This window comes from Oncorhynchus masou, chromosome 12 (assembly GCF_036934945.1).
Source record: "Oncorhynchus masou masou isolate Uvic2021 chromosome 12, UVic_Omas_1.1, whole genome shotgun sequence".
Classification (NCBI taxonomy): domain Eukaryota; kingdom Metazoa; phylum Chordata; class Actinopteri; order Salmoniformes; family Salmonidae; genus Oncorhynchus; species Oncorhynchus masou.
The window spans coordinates 19,913,520-19,930,572 of NC_088223.1; the positions used below are offsets into that span (position 1 = coordinate 19,913,520).

Sequence of the window (17,053 nt, forward strand, 5' to 3'; positions counted from 1 at the left end):
ATTAACTATATAATTCATGCCTTACCTTTTAAGATAGTCTTCTGTTGGCACTCCAATATGTCCATTAACTTCTTGCGACTAGGTGGCGCTATTAAACATTTGATGAAAAACATTCCCGTTTTAAACAAGATATTTTGTCACGAAAAGATGCTCGACTATGCATATAATTGACAGCTTTGGAAAGAAAACACTGACGTTTCCAAAACTGCAAAGATAGTCTGTGAGTGCCACAGAACTGATGTTACAGGCGAAACCCAGATAAAAATCCAACCAGGAAGTGACGCATTTTCTGAAACCGCCTCATGCCAATGACTCCTTATATGGCTGTGAATGAGCTACGAATGAGCTTACGTTTTCCACGTATTCCCCAAGGTGTCTACAGCATCGTGATGTATTTTTAGGCATTTCCATTGAATGGCTGTAAGGGACCATATATAGCATGTGGTCACATGGTATCTCCGGCAGAAAATCTTGCGTAAAATACTGACGTAGCCATTTTTCCAATTGCTTCTTATGAGAAATCAATTGCCTCGATGGATTTATTAATCTAATATATATGTTAAAAACACCTTGAGGATGGATTCTAAACAATGTTTGTCGTGTTTCTGTCGATATTATGGAGCAAATTTTGAAAAAAAGTTTGCCGTTATAGTTGTAGCATTTTCCGGTCGATTTCTCAGCCATGCATGAAGAAGAAACGGGAGCTATTTCGCCTACAAAAATAATATTTTGGGAAAAAAGGAACATTTGCTATCGAACTGGGAGTCTCCTGAGTGAAAGCATCTGAAGTTCTTCAAAAGGTAAATTATTTAATTTGGTTGCTTTTCTTATTTTCGTGAAAATGTTGCCTGCTGCCAGCATAGCATTATGCCATGATAAACTTACACAAATGCTTGTCTAGCGTTGGCTGTAACACATATTTTGAAAATCTGAGATGACAGTGTTGTTAACAAAAGGCTAAGCTTGTGTTTGAATATATTTATTTCATTTAATTTGCGATTTTCATGAATAGGAAAAGTTTCTAGGGGTATTTATGTCCGCTGCGTTATGCTAATGCGTTTGAGGCTATGATTACGCTCCCGGATACGGGATTGCTCGTCGCAAGAGGTTAAACACAAATGGTCCTTTTGTTCGATTAATTCTGTCATTATATCCCCAAAATGTTTCCTGTCATTTCAGTAGTTTCTGTTTAATCTTTTTCTTGAGAGATGATGTGGCTATGAACTTCCCTATAATAACCACCTTAGCTGCATCCCACAATATAGCAGGAGATACTTCCCCATTGTCGTTATTCTCCAGATAGATGTTCAATTCTGTCTTTATTGATTCCTTGAATGCTGGATCAATCAGCATGCTTGTATTAAGTATCCATATAGTATTTCTTGGTTTGCTATCAAGGTGTAGAGTAAGGTAAACTCCATTATGATCTGATAAGTCGCTCTGACAATCATTAAATCCTGGGTCTATCTGCGCTGTACATGAAAAAAATAGTCTAACCTGAAGTATTCAGTGTGGCGGGCTGAGTAAAAAGTATATTCCTTATCGGTCTTGTGGATGTCACGCCATACATTGAGCAGTCCTAGATCCTGCAGTATCCTATTCATCTTTTTAGCAACTAGATTCATTTTCCTATTTTGGCTTGTGCTGTCCAATTTTGAGTTTAGAATTGTGTTAAAATCCCCTCCACAGATAAGAGTGCCAGTGGTTTCTGTGGAAATTAAATCAAACACCTTCCTGTAGAAGACCATGTCACTCCATGGGGTGCGTATACATTAAATAATGTAGCTTCCTTGTTATCCAGTTTACATTTAACAAGTATACATCTGCCCTCGTCTTTTATTTCTGACAAACTCAAAATTAACTGAATTTGGGATCAAGAATGCAACTCCCCTTCTACCCATTTTGTAAGAAGAAAAAAAGTGTTCCTACATCCCATTTTCTTGAGTTTCTCGTGTTCAGGTGTAGATAAGTGAGTTTCCTGCTAGAATAATGTCAACTCTCTCCCGTTTCATCTTTGCCATTACCTTACTTCTCTTGATGTCACTCCCCAGTCCGTTTACATAGAGAATTATTACCTTACTTCTCTTGATGTAACGCCCCAGTCCGTTTACATTGAGGCTTATTACCTTACTTCTCTTGATGTCACTCCCCAGTCCGTTTACATTGAGACTTATTACCTTAATTCTCTTGATGTCACTCCCCAGTCCGTTTACATTGAGGCTTATTACCTTACTTCTCTTGATGTCACTTCCCAGTCCGTTTACATAGAGAATTATTACCTTACTTCTCTTGATGTCACTTCCCAGTCCGTTTACATTGAGACTTATGACCTTAAATTCCCGGTGATGCATCAATATAACCATATCTGCCTGCTTATCATGAACCTAAATATGAACAAGAACAAAAAAATCAAGTAAACCAAAGTGGGAAAATACTTTGGTATTCGGACTCCCATGTCAGAGGACTGTCTCTTGCCTCTGGGGTTTGAGGGGATGAGCCTGTCCGCAGGAGGGGCCCCTCGCTCAGATATGAAAATGCGTGATGTAGTCACAAACAAGACCTGGTGGAACTGAAAATAATAAGGGCGCCTATTTCGTCGCTTATACACATCGGTTAATTACAAGTGAAAACTATATCGGTCATGCTTGGATATCATGAATCCTCCCCTCGATATGCCCTTCTGTCGCCCCGTTAATGTGTCATTAATCCTCAGCTAATATACATGTTATTACCGTGACGCTACTTAGTGTGTACGTAAAGAACACATGCTTTTGGCTACTCACCCTTGTTCAGCATTGGGGGAAAATAGGGGAGATATTTTACCTATTGCAATGTCAACCGTAGCAACCCAAAGTCTTAACAGCTTGCGGTAACTATTAATTCTGTTAAATCTGATTCAGTGTCCTACATCTTCCCGTTGGAAATGCCTGAGTCTCTCTCGGATGTGAACATCCTCTCACCGAGATGGTTTCGCTCTTTCTCCATGGCCCTGCTTGTCGACAACGATCCATGGGAGAGCCTGCTCGAGTCTTTCCGCTGGTGATGTCGCCTTTCTCCTGGCGGTATACTCCACTGCGATACCCCTCAACTTCAGATTCTCAGCCGCCTCGTCTGCATGCTCATATGTAACCAGGATATTTTCCAGAAATACCCACATTTTTGCCGGGTATGGTGTTTGGAAGCGTATACCCTTCTCTTTAAGTGCTTTCTTAATGGGGGTGTATTCTTTCCTTTTCAGTATCTCCCGTGTAGTCATGATCAAAGAACACTCGTATGTCTTTGAATAGACCTTCCACGAATTTGGGCATAGAATTTTTCTGTGTTCGTTTCCCCAATGCGCCATTCTGCTTCCCCCATTATTATAGATATACTGTGAAGTTCTTTGTTTTCTTCAAGTTTCTGGTTAATGTCCTTCTTGAACTCATTTAGTTATTTTCTTACATCTTCTCAAAGTTCCTCTCATAAGCCTGTGAGCGCCTCGCACAATTCCTACTTCATCACCTCACAAGATGAGGGTTCTTTTGCTGCTGCTATCTTATTTGCGCTAGCATTAGCCATCTCGGGTTCATCGAGGATTATATCTTCTGCTGTTACGGGCTGTTGTTGTAGCTCAGACCTTTTCCTATTTTCCCCTTTTCCGTAAGTTATTACAACGCTCAGAGTAAATACTTGAATTTAGAGGGGGGGGGGGGGAAATACCCAACCGATGTGCAGTACGAAAAACTAGGCAGCCATTTCCTAAGTTGCATCACCGGAAGCCGGGTAAGAATACTTTCTGAAAGCACTGGTCAGCTAGCTAGGCTAAAGAGTCCCAAGGGTCAGTAACTGGGAGCCATAAGCCAAAGGGAGTTGTGTGTCGCTGCATTAAGAGAAGCTCTAGAGGCAATCTGTTGTTTTCAGAGAGCGAGAGAGAGAGACACTGACCAGGTCAGTTATGAGAGAGAGCAATACAGACAAAGAGATGAGAGTATGTGGCAAATCTGAACGTCCTTGAGTTGTCCCATTTACTTTGAAATTCAATGTCAGCCATGACACAACAAACAGATTGTCTTTTCTCGAGTTTGCATCCAAAATTGCAACCTATTCCCTATATAGACCACTACTTTTGACCAGAGACAGCCAATAAAATGTAATTTTCAATCATTTGCCAAAATGCAATTAGCTGGAAAATAACATTCTAAATCAACACACCTGATGCGAACGAAATGTGACAGATATGAAAATCTCTGTTAGAAACTTAGAGGGTGAATAAATAGATGCAACAACGACGATGGGTTGCTAATATGACTAGGATTGGGTCTTTGGATTCTGGACAACGAAAGGAAGTTACATGAAAACCAGTAGAACAGGAGAGAAATGGAAAATGAGAAAGTCTTTCATAGGCAGCGCTAGTGGCAAAAGGCATAGCTGAATATTGGGGTGTGGTTGTTCGTGAAAAGCATCTAAAACAAGTGTGAAGATGTGTTTTGAGTAGAATTTAATAGGTTGAGACAAGAAAAAGAGGGGTGTGTAGCCTAACTAATAGTTCCTCACAGTTGGCCTATTTAAAAAATATTTCCAACAATCTCCCCCTCGATAATCACAAAGCCATCTGATGATCCCATATATCCAGTGGAAATGTCATAAAATACCTTTCCCTTGTGCAAAATCAGTTGTCTGTCCTGAGCTCACTGCAGGGAAAATCTGAGGGCCGGAATAGACTATAGTTGATACAATGTTGCAAGTTCACTAGCTACAGTATAGTGCTGGATCCAGTTGATTGTATCAAATCAATGTTGCACTTCACAAGAAATTGCTCAAGTCAAGACAGATAGAAGAGGGAGGGAAACAGGCATGGTAAAGAGAATGTGATTGAAAGAACTGAAATTTTCATCGGTATATTTTAAACAGTTTATATTTGTCTGCCTTATGTTTTTTACTTGGTTGACAAATGAAAGTGAGAGGCCAACGGCTGCATGGGCCATATCGGAGTTAGTTCCATACGCTCATTTAGGTCATGTAGTAGCCAATAGTCACTGTGCATCAATGTGTCCACATGGCAGAGGCTGCTGCTCTCGCATTAGTTTAATTTTAACTTTTATATTTGTATCATTTTAAATTAAGATTTTTATGATTAACCTCTTGACAATGATTTTGAGAAACGAAAACGTTATTATTGAAATGAAACTGTTACACAAAAATGCACATATGAAAATCCTAACTGGCATGCAGATGGGTATAAATGGTAGGATAAATTGTACGCTTCTCGAAAGTTGAAACTCACGCGCAGCCTTTGAAGTCTTCATCAAATATTTAGCTCCGCGTTTCTATGGTCGGATAGAACATGCCTCATAATATTAAGTACAACATTCAGGTTTCAAACTACTAAGTATGATTTCAAAACGCATACTGCCTCCAGATCACATTGTAAAGTGGTGGGCGACACACCGAGTCTGTTAACCATTGTTTTTTCTTCCAGTCAATTTGGCAACAATGCTATTTATCGGCTTGTCTTTTTGGGCCAAAAGCCAGCAATTACCGGCTAACGAAAATCCTGTTTGAGACCCAGCCCTTGAGCAGCCTTCTCTAGTTAAGATACAGACATGAATGAGCCTGTCGGACTGTGGTTGTAGGAATGTAATCCATTGTTTATATGGGGATCTGATGCTGCCAACGATAATGTCTGTATTCTCTCTACAACTCCATTGTAAAAAGATAGGTCCTTATATCTGGGTTCTGCTAAAAATTGAGAGAACACCACAGATTCTGCGAGAATACCACAGATTCTGCGAGCGTCCCAATTGGTATCCTATTAAGAACCCTTGACTTTAACATTTTGTTAAATTACAGCCTTATTCTAAAATTGATTAAATTGTTTGTTACACCCCCCCCCCCCAAATCATCTCCAAATCATCTCCAATCAATTGAGTTTATCACAGGTGGGCTCCAAGTTGTAGAAACATCTCAAGGATGATCAATGGAAACAGGAAGCACCAGAGCTCAATTTCGAGTCTCATAGCAAAGGGTCTGAATACTTATGTAAATAAAGTTCTGTTTTTTTATTTACATTTTAAACCCTGTTTTAGCTTTGTCATTATGGAGTATTGTGTATAAATGTATAATTTAATCAATTTTAGAATAAGGCTGTAACCTAACAAAATGTTGAGAGAGTCAAGAGGTCTTAATACTTTCCGAAGGCACTATACATAGTGCATTACTTTTGACCAAAGCTCCCTGGGCCTTCGTCAAATGTAGTGCACTATATAGTGAATAGGGTCAAAAGTAGTGCACTTTTTAGTGAATAGGGTGCCATTTGGTACACCTATTTTTCTTGATTCTTTATCATCTGACAGTCAGATTCCTGGTTCTGTGAGTTGTTGTTAAACTCAAGGTCAGCCTGTGATGAATGACACAGTCAACAAGACAAGAAAGATAGTGAGTGTATCACTGCCCTGGGAACATGACTCCACCACAACATCATAACACACACACACTCACAGTAAGAGTCTTATCCAATTTTACTGGCATCTAGAATTCCCAGTCAGTAAAGATCACCACACCTCCAGTTAATTACCACTGAGGTATGATAGGATCTCTCACAGAGAAAGCAAATTTGACAACCTAATCAGTGTATAGAAATGAAAATCTGCAGAGTTAACTTAGCTATTGCTACATCCTTAAAACCAATCTACACAATATTTCTCAAATATTAGTCTCTTTCAAATCAAACATCTATCCTATCCCCCTTTTGTCTCATAATTATTTTTTTTTAAATGGAGGCCTTATGCAACATTCTTTCCTTGATGTGGTAAAAAGGAGCACATCAATTCGGTTTCCGTACACAGTGCTGTTTCATTAGGCTACGGCTCCATACATTTGCATAGTCAGACCGTACTGGAGTGGAAATGAGAAACAGATCAAAGAGATAACAAGAGGGTCAGCCAAGGGAGGGAGGAAGGAAGGAAGGAGTGAGTGAGAGGCAGAGAGAGAGCAAGAGAGCTCATAGTTTCTTAGAAACCGAGCAAACTGATCCAGCCCTCTCTCCCTCCATCCAATCTAACGCCTTGCTTTATTTCCAGTTCAGCTCACGATCCATCCATCCATCCATGTGCTGTCCTCTCCCATCAGGGGCAGGCTTTGATAAGACCTGTGCTGTGAGCGGCAGGCAGGGAGGGAGAGGAGCGAGCGCGACAGACAGACAGAGGAGAGGAGTGCTGTGACTCACATGCCACGTCTATGCTGCATGGACAGGGAGCAGGCAGGGAGGGAGGGAGAGACGTGTGCGCACACACACACACGGCAGTGCTACAATGTAGAGAGTGATGTAGTGCTCTCCATTGGGCTATCTGGCAGGTCTGTTATGGCGTGTGGTATATGTTCCTGGCATGGTAAACACCAATAAATAAATCAGCCATTCTGAGTGATCACCTTCAACCAATGGTGAATCATTTATATCGTAATGGGAGTGGTCTCTTCCAGGATGAAAATGCCTCCATCCATAGGGCACGAGTGGCCACTGAATGGTTTGATGAGCATGAAAACGATGTAAGCCATATGCCATGGCCGTCTCAGTCGCCAGATCTAAACCCAATTGAACAATCATGGGAGATTTGAGCGGAGCCTGAGACTGTGTTTTCCACAATCATCAACTAAACACCAAATTTATTTATTAAAGGATGGCCATTAGCTGCTGCCGAGGCAGCTCTTCCTGGGGTCCAGCAACATTAAGGCAGTTATATACAATAAAACATATTACAACACTTTACACAATACATAAGTGTGTTCCCTCAGGCCACTACTCTACTATCACATATCTACAATACAAAATCCATGTGAGCAGTGACCCATCCTGTGAAACCAGTAGTAGAGGAAAGCGAGTCCACAGCTGGAGCTAACCTGTGTGAACACCTGGGTTGTACACCAGCATGCTCCAGCTGCTGGAGATGACCTGTATAACAGAGAGAAATATAATCAACACATCCAACACCATCCTGACACACTCACAACGAGAGACAAAAAACACATCTGCACCCATCCAAGCTATACTTAGATAAATTCCAAACACTAAAATGTTAATCTGACTGGTTCATAGTAACAGGGAACTAAATACCAAAACTCAAAAAGGCTAAATACTGTACAAGCTTTTCCACAGACAGCTAGAAAGAGGTAGACCAAATCAATAACTATCGGTTAGCGAACTTGTTCAAATATCTGTGGGGAGGGATGGTATGTGGTGGTATACTAAATAGACAGGAACATCTGATTAACACTCAACTCATTAGGACCTAAGTCTTCTTGAGTACAGTTAGAATGTTAGGGGACAATGTGAATGCTATCACTTAACATTATTTACTATCACTTAACAGTTTAAAAACTCTGTTGAGCTGGCTGAACCATAACAATGTCAAACCTACTTGAGGGGGCTTCGTTGCCCTCAAATCAGGCTCAGTCCTCTGGTCTCAGTACAGATTACAGAAGAGTACTTACTTACTTACTGAAGAGTACAAACAATGATCTCAAGAACTGATCAGAGTACAGCCGTGGCCAAAAGTTTGAGAATGAAAATTAATATGTGTCTAAAGTCTGCTGCCTCAGTTTGTATGATGGCAATTTGCATATACTCCAGAAGTTATTAACTGTGATCAGATGAATTGCAATTAATTGCAAAGTCCCTCTTTGCCATGCAAATTAACTGAATCTCAAAAACATTTCCACTGCATTTCAGACCTGCCACAAAAGGACCAGTTGACATCATGTCAGTGATTCTCTCGTTAACACAGGTGTGAGTGTTGACGAGGACAGGGCTGGAGATCACTCTGTCATGCTGATTGAGTTTGAATAACAGACTGGAAGCTTCAAAAGGAGGGTGGTGATTGGAATCATTGTTCTTCCTCTATCAACCATGGATACCTGCAAGGGAACATGTGCCGTCATCATTGCTTTGCACAAAAAAGGCTTCACAGGCAAGGATATTGCTGCCAGTAAGATTGCACCTAAATCAACCATTTATCGGATCATCAAGAACTTCAAGGAGAGCGGTTCAATTGTTGTGAAGAAGGCTTCAGGGCACCCAAGAAAGTCCAGCAAGCGCCAGGACCGTCTCCTAAAGTTGATTCAGCTGTGGGAAGGGCAGCAGGCAAGTATGAGTGCATCTGCACGCACAGCGAGGCAAAGACTTTTGGAGGATGGCCTGGTGTCAAGAAGGGCAGCAAAGAAGCCACTTCTCTCCAGGAAAAACATCAGGGACAGACTGATATTCTGCAAAATGTACAGGGATTGGACTGCTGAGGACTGGGGTAAAGTCATTTTCTCTGATGAATTCCCTTTCCGATTGTTTGGGGCATCTGGAAAAAAAGCTTGTCCGGAGAAGACAAGGTGAGCGCTACCATCAGTCCTGTGTCATGCCAACAGTAAAGCATTCTGAGACCATTCATGTGTGGGGTTGCTTCTCAGCCAAGGGAGTGGACTCACTCACAATTTTGACTAAGAACACAGCCATGAATAAAGAATGGTACCAACACACCCTCCGAGAGCAACTTCTCCCAACCATCCAGGAACAGTTTGGTGATGAACAATGCCTTTTCCAGCATGATGGAGCACCTTGCCATAAGGCAAAAGTAATAACTAAGTAGCTGGGGGAACAAAAAAAATGATATTTTGGGTCCATGGCCAGGAAACTCCCCAGACCTTAATCCCATTGAGAATTTATGGTCAATCCTCAAGAGGCATGTGGACAAACAAAAACCCACAAATTCTGACAAACTCCAAGCATTGACTATGCAAGAATGGGCTGCCATCAGTCAGGATCAAATCAAATGTATTCATATAGCCCTTTGTACATTAGCTGATATCTCAAAGTGCTGTATAGAAACCCAGCCTGAAACCCCAAACAGCAAGCAATGCAGGTGTAGAAGCACGGTGGTTAGGAAAAACTCCCTAGAAAGGCCAAAACCTAGGAAGAAACCTAGAGAGGAACCAGGCTATGTGGGGTGGCCAGTCCTCTTCTGGCTGTGCCGGGTGGAGATTATAACAGAACATGGCCAAGATGTTCAAATGTTCATAATTGACCAGCATGGTCAAATAATAAAAATAATCACAGGCAGAACAGTTGAAACTGGAGCAGCAGCATGGCCAGGTGGACTGTGTACAGCAAGGAGTCATCATGTCAGGTAGTCCTGACATGTGGCCCAGAAGTTAATTGACAGCATGCCAGGGCGGATTACAGAGGTCTTGAAAAAGAAGGGTCAACACTGCAAATATTGACTCTTTGCATCAACTTCATGTAATAGTCAATAAAAGCATGACACTTATGAAATGCTTGTAATTATACTTCAGTATTCCATAGTAACATCTGACAAAAATATCTAAAGACACTGAAGCAGCAAACTTTGTGGAAATGAATGTGTAATTCTCAAAACCTTTGGCCACGACTGTATAGCAGAAGAATATAAACGCAGTGAGCCCATTTCCTTCCAGTTCTGCCATTCCCTTAAGCCAGTGCTTCTGTGGTATAATATTAATAACTGTCACAAGACAAGAGGTTCATTGTGTATTCAGTGGTTGCAGCATCACAGATTTATACTACAAATGACTGAATTAGCATCACCTCAAACTCTGTGTGTGTGTGTTACCTTAGAGTATAACACCTTCATTTACACGTACCTGCTGTTTCAATTAACACTAATACTGCAGGGAGCCATTAAAACACCTGGATACATAAATCTTAAATGGAACATCGAATCAATTCAACCTTAAGCTACATGAGGACATGTCGAGCCTAGGAGAGATTTACTAACAGATTAAAGGATTATAAATTGGATGTTTAAGGTATTAAACACTGCCAACCCAGCGAGGTAAAAAAAAAGACAGTGAAGTTTGAGTCAAAAACGTTTGACAGGCGGCAACTGGAGGCTTTTTAGACAGGACTTCTGGTGGGGGAAACCATTAAGAATAACAAATAGCAAGCGAGGAATACATCAATAGGACAACAATTTACATACCTCAGCAAGAACGAGAGAGAGATGCCAGGTTAGGTTTTCTACTCATAAATTGCCATAGTTGGAGGTGAGAGGGTGCTAAACTTCAGAGTAATTTATGTGCACCCAGGCATGTGGTGAATCTGAATGAACCATGCTCCCTTTGAACGATCTCCTTTCAGTCTGCAACCTAATCTGGGCCCTTATGTATCAAGCATCTCTGAATGTGAGTGCTGATTTGGGAACAGTTTAGCATTTTAGGTCATAATGAATCAGATTATTATGGACAGGTGGGACGTGATCCTCGATCAACACTCCTACTCAGAAAGTGAAGACCTTGATCTCCTGACTGGCGCGGTGGTCGAAGACACTGCATCTCAGTGCTAGAGGCATCACTACAGACCCCGGTTCGATTCAAGGCTGTATCACAACCGTGATTGGGAGTCCCATAGGGCGGCGCACAATTGGCCCAGCGTCGTTAGGGTTTGGCCGAGGTTAGCCGTCATTGTAAATAAGAATTTGTTCTTAACGGACTTGCCTAGTTAAATAAATAAAAATCTCTAGATTATTAATCTCTAGATTTAAAACAAAAGATACGGCCCTTTAACGTAAATCCTCTTCATCAATGAGGCTTATACTGGGATAAATGTGAGGGGAAAAACCAAAGCTGGAAAGAATTCACTTCTAAATACTATTAACTTTGGTGTCATTTTCATTTAAAGACCCCTTAGGGGTTTAGAAATGTTTATTTGGGCAAATCGAGAATCGAGCAGGGGCTTGCTCTGACCATTTAAACAGTCTTTTCCCCTGTGTGTGTGTGATGACCATTAAAATAGTATTTTCCCTGTGTGTTCAATTTCTTTGTCATACAGTTCTTCAGGGGTCTATAAAAAGGGATGATATTCTACTGACACATCACTTCTGGACTGCTACTCAAGGCTTTCCAGGCTGGACACACTGGTCCTCCAGGTGTGAAGAAGAGTTAGTAAAAACAAACACACACAGTGGATTCAGGAATAGGTTATATGACTACATTGTTGTGTAGATTTATGGAGGCATCAAGTGACACCACATCAATTGTGACAACGTATTGTACTTTGTTAGATGAATGCATACTGTAAGACTTCAACTTAATCAAATCAGGCAATTAGCTCAATCCTAAACCCCATACCAAATCTCCATAAGGCAGAAAATGTAGATACCACTGATATGTAACCGAGGAATTAAGAATCGGTTGGCATCTTTGAGGAACTCAGTACAAGGCAAGGCCAATATCAATACAAGGGATAGTCTACACTGGCCTTCATATCCAATGATACGCCATAAATATTTCCAATACAGTCACATCTGTCTACCACAGTCCTGACACCCATAATCCCTGGCAGCCAGACTCGGAGGGAGCCAGTATCTTCGGTGTGTTTATATCAATAGTGCATGATGAAACGGGCATTCCTGCTGCTGTGCCATCACAACAAACAAACACACACACACACACATCTCTTCTGGTTAACGGAACATGGACTGCCCTCTGTGAAGAGGTCTCTGAGATCATCATAGCTGGGGCCATACTACTGTCACACACACAGACGAAGCAGCTCCGAAAACATAGGATTGGTGTGTGTGTCATTTTTTCAAGATAATGATCCAATCTATAGGATGGAGAAAACATCTATAGAGAAAATCTATAGAGAATATCTATAGGATACAATAAACATCTATAGAATTAACATATATAGAGAAATCATCTATAGGATAGAGAAAACATCTTGAGAAAACATCTATAGGATAGAGAATTCCTCTATAGCGGGTATTCCCACACATTCGGGGGAACGCCAAATAAATTGTAAATCACAATTCTCAATCAGTCCATTTAGTAAGGCACATAAGAGCTCTACTGATAGTACTGCTACTACCAGCAATACTATACCTGCACCTGTCGACGACAAGTTGTTCTGCTTCCAGGAGCACATCCAATGCTAGCATCAGTAATTCATAATAGATTTGTTGGTAGCCCAGCTAGCATGGACAATGACAGTTGAGAATCTGATGCAGCCGAAGAGCTACTGCCCCCTTACCCGGGAAAGCACCAAGCTACTGCCCCCTTACCCGGGAAAGCACCAAGCTACTGCCCCCTTACCCGGGAAAGCACCGAACAACAGACAGAGACGTTGGACCATCGAAGAGGTGCAACTATGCTGAGAACAACAATGATTTGGGGTTCACTTATATTGGGAGTAGTGCCTTTCCTCAGCAACAGTGTGTTATATGTGCAAAAGTACTATCTCACAACTCGATGAAACCTTCACTCTTGTGCAGACATTTAGAAACGAAATACGACAATTAGAAAAATAAGCCACGGGAGTTTGAGCAAGAATTAAGACGACTTTCGAGTCGTAAGACATGTATAAAAGCAACAGATACCATTAATAAGAAGTGGCTAGAAGCGTCTTATATGGTGAGTTACTGAGTGGCTGGGACAGGCAAGCCCCATACTATAGTGGAGGACTTCATTCTTCCTGCTGCCACGGATATGGCTGGGACAATGCTGGGGGAAAAGGCCATAAAAACTATAGACAATGACTTCATCAAACAACACTGTTTCACGACTCATCATTGACGTGGTACAAGATGTTTTGAAACAATTACAACTTCGCATAGAAGCCAGTGAAATCCATGCGTTACAGCTGGATGAGTCAAGAGACGTGGCAGGTCTGGCACAGCTCCTGGTATATGTCCATTACGTTTATGGGGGGTCAATTAAGGAAGACATCCTCTTCTGCAAACCACTGAAACCCAGAACAGGAGAGGATAATTTTTAAAGTACTGGACAGCTTTGTGACATCAAATGGACATTGGTGGTCAAGATGTGTTGGTATCTGTACTGATGGCGCAAAAGCCATGACAGGGAGACATGGTGGAGAGGTAATGCACATGCAAGCAGTTGCACCCGACACCACTTGGGTTCACTGGAATGCCTGACAGCTTGAAAGACGTTTTCAAATCAAATCACATTTTATTTGTCACATGCACCGAATACAACAAGTGTAGACCTTACAGAGAAATGCTTACTTACAAGCCCTAAACCAACAATGCAGTTTCAATACCAAAAGAAAGTTAGCGATAAGAAAAACAAATAATTAAGGGGCAGCAGTAACTAAAAATAGCGGGGCTACATACAGGGGGTACCGGTTCAGAGTCAGTGTGTCAATGTGCGGGGGGCACCGGTGGAGGTAATTATGTACATGTAGGTAGGGTTATTAAAGTAGCTATGCATAGATAATAACAGAGAATAGCAACAGTGTGTGGGGAGGGGGGTGAAAATAGACTGGGTAGCCATTCGATTAGATGTTCAGGAGTCTTATAGCTTGGGGGTGAAGCTGTGTAGAAGCCTCTTGGACCTAGACTTGGTGCTCCGGTACCGCTTGCCGTGCAGTAGCAGAGAGAAGTCTATGACTAGGGTGGCTGGAGTCTTTGACAATTTGTAGGGCCTTCCTCTGACACCGCCTGGTATAGAGATCTTGGGTGGCAGGAAGCTTGGCCCCGGTGATGTACGGGGCCGTACGCACAACCCTCTGTAGTGCCTTGCGGTCGGAGGCCGAGCAGTTGCCGTACCAGGCAGTGATGCAACACGTCAGGATGCTCTGAATGGTGCAGCTGTAAAACCTTTTGAGGATCTGAGGACCCATGCCAAATCTTCTTTTCAGTCTCCTGAGGGGGAACAGGTTTTGTCGTGCCCTCTTCACGACTGTCTTGATGTGCTTGGACCATGTTAGTTTGTTGGTGATGTGGACACCAAAGGAACTTGAAGCTCTCAACCTGCTCCATGGGGTAGGGTATGTACGTACAGTCACTGTGGGGACGACATCCTCGATGCACTTATTGATAAAGCCAGTGACTGGTGTACTCCTCAATACCATCGGAAGAATCCCGGAACATATTCCAGTCTGTGCTAGCAAAACAGTCCTTTAGCGTAGCATCTGCTTCATCTGACCACTTTTTTATAGACAGAGTCACTGATGCTTCCTGGTTAAAATGTTTGCTTGTAAGCAGGAATCGTGAGGATAAAGTTATGGTCAGACTTGCCAAATGGACAGTGAGTGAGAGCTTTGTATGTGTCTCTGTGTGTGGAGTAAAGGTGGTCTAGAATTTCTCTCACCTCTGGTTGCACATTTAACATGCTGATAGAAATTCAGTAAAACTGATTGAAGTTTCCCTGCAGTAAAGTCACCGGCCACCAGGAGCGCCGCCTTTGGGTGGGCGTTTTGTTGTTTGCTTACGGCGGAATACAGCTCATTGAGTGCAGTTTACGTGCCAACTGCGCTCTGTGGTAGTATGTAGACAGCTACGAAAAATACAGATAAACTCTAGGTAGATCATGAGATACTCTACCTCAGGCGAGCAAAACTTTGAGACTTCCTTCGATATCGTGCACCAGATGTTGTTTACATAAATGCATAGGTCCTTGAAATCTCTGTTTACTTCTCCAGCGGGTCACGGGGATCGGGCCTGGTTGGGTGTCTGCAATATAGCCCTTGCGTCAGACTCATTGAAGAAGAACTCCTTGTCCAATTTGAGGTGAGTAATCCCAGTTCTGATGTCCAGAAGCTCTTTTCGGTCATAAGAGACAGTAGGAGCAAAATTATGTACAAAACAAGTTACGAACAATTTGAAAAAAACTAACAAAATAGCATGATTGGTTGAGAGCCGATAAGACGGCAGCCCTACCCTCCGGCGCCATTTAACTTTGTTAAAGCAAAGCCCCGGAACTTTCGTGTATTTCCTGCACTATGCAATGATATGGGCAGCAACCATGAAACACTTTTACAACATACATAAGTGCGCTGGTTATCAAGGGGCAAAGTATTGACATGTTTTTTAAAAATTGATAGACAAGCTTAAAGTTATTTACTGACCATCATTTTCACTTGTCTGACTGCTTGCATAATGACGAGTTTCTCACACGACTGGCCTATCTGGGTGATGTTTTTTCTCGCCTGAATGGTCTGAATCTAGGATTACAGAGACTCTCCGCAACTATATTCAATGTGCTGGACAAAATTGAGGCTATGATTAAGAGGTTGGAGCTCTTCTCTGTCTGCATTAACAAGGACAACACACAGGTCTTTCCATCATTGTATGATTTTTTTGTGTGAAAATGAACAAGCTTAGCGAAGCACCTGAGTGAGTCGGGTGCGCAATTACACAGGTACTTTCCCGAAATGGATGACACAAAAAACTGTATTCATTATCCCTTTCATGCCCTGCCTCCAGTCCACTTACCAATATCTGAACAAGAGAGCCTCAAGGAAATTGCAACAAGTGGTTCTGTGAAAATGGAGTTTAATCAGAAGCCACTGCCAGATTTATGGATTGGGCTGCGCTCAGAGTATCCTGCCTTGGCAAATCGCGCTGTTAAGACACTGATGCCCTTTGCAACCACATACCTATGTGAGAGTGGATTCTCAGCCCTCACTAAATACAGGCACAGACTGTGTGGAGAATTATTTAAGACTGATACTCTCTCCAATACAATCCAACATTGCAGAGTTATGAGCATCCTTTCAATCACAACCTTCTCATTAACCTGTGGTGAGTTATTCACCCTTTTCGATGAACAAATAAGGTTTTCTATGTAAGATGGTTAAATAAAGAGTAAAATTATTGATTATTATTATTTGTGCCCTCGGCCTATAAGAGCTCTTTGTCACTTCCCACTCGTTCTTATGTTTAATAAATGTATCGTATAGTGTGTGGCAGGCTTACAATGATGGCAACAAAAACAAAAACGGGACTATAAAATGTTTGGGAACCACTGATCTATAGGATAGAGAAATCATCAAGAGAAACCATCTATAGAGAAAACATCCATGGGATAGAGAAAACATCTATAGGATAGAGAAAGCATCTAGAGAAAACATCCATAGGATAGAGAAAACATCTATAGGATAGAGAAAGCATCTAGAGAAAACATCCATAGGATAGAGAAAGCATCTAGAGAAAACATCCATAGGATAGAGAAAGCATCTAGAGAAAACATCCATAGGATAGAGAAAGCATCTAGAGAAAACATCCATAGGATAGAGAAAGCATCTAGAGAA

The 17,053-nt window shown here is 41.7% G+C and overlaps 1 protein-coding gene across 1 annotated transcript in view; it reads right to left on the reverse strand.

Moving 5' to 3' along the window:
• Positions 1-17,053, reverse strand: part of LOC135549666 (engulfment and cell motility protein 1-like) — a 216,435-nt gene that overhangs the window by 196,870 nt on the left and 2,512 nt on the right. The gene's annotated exons all lie outside the window — the stretch shown is intronic.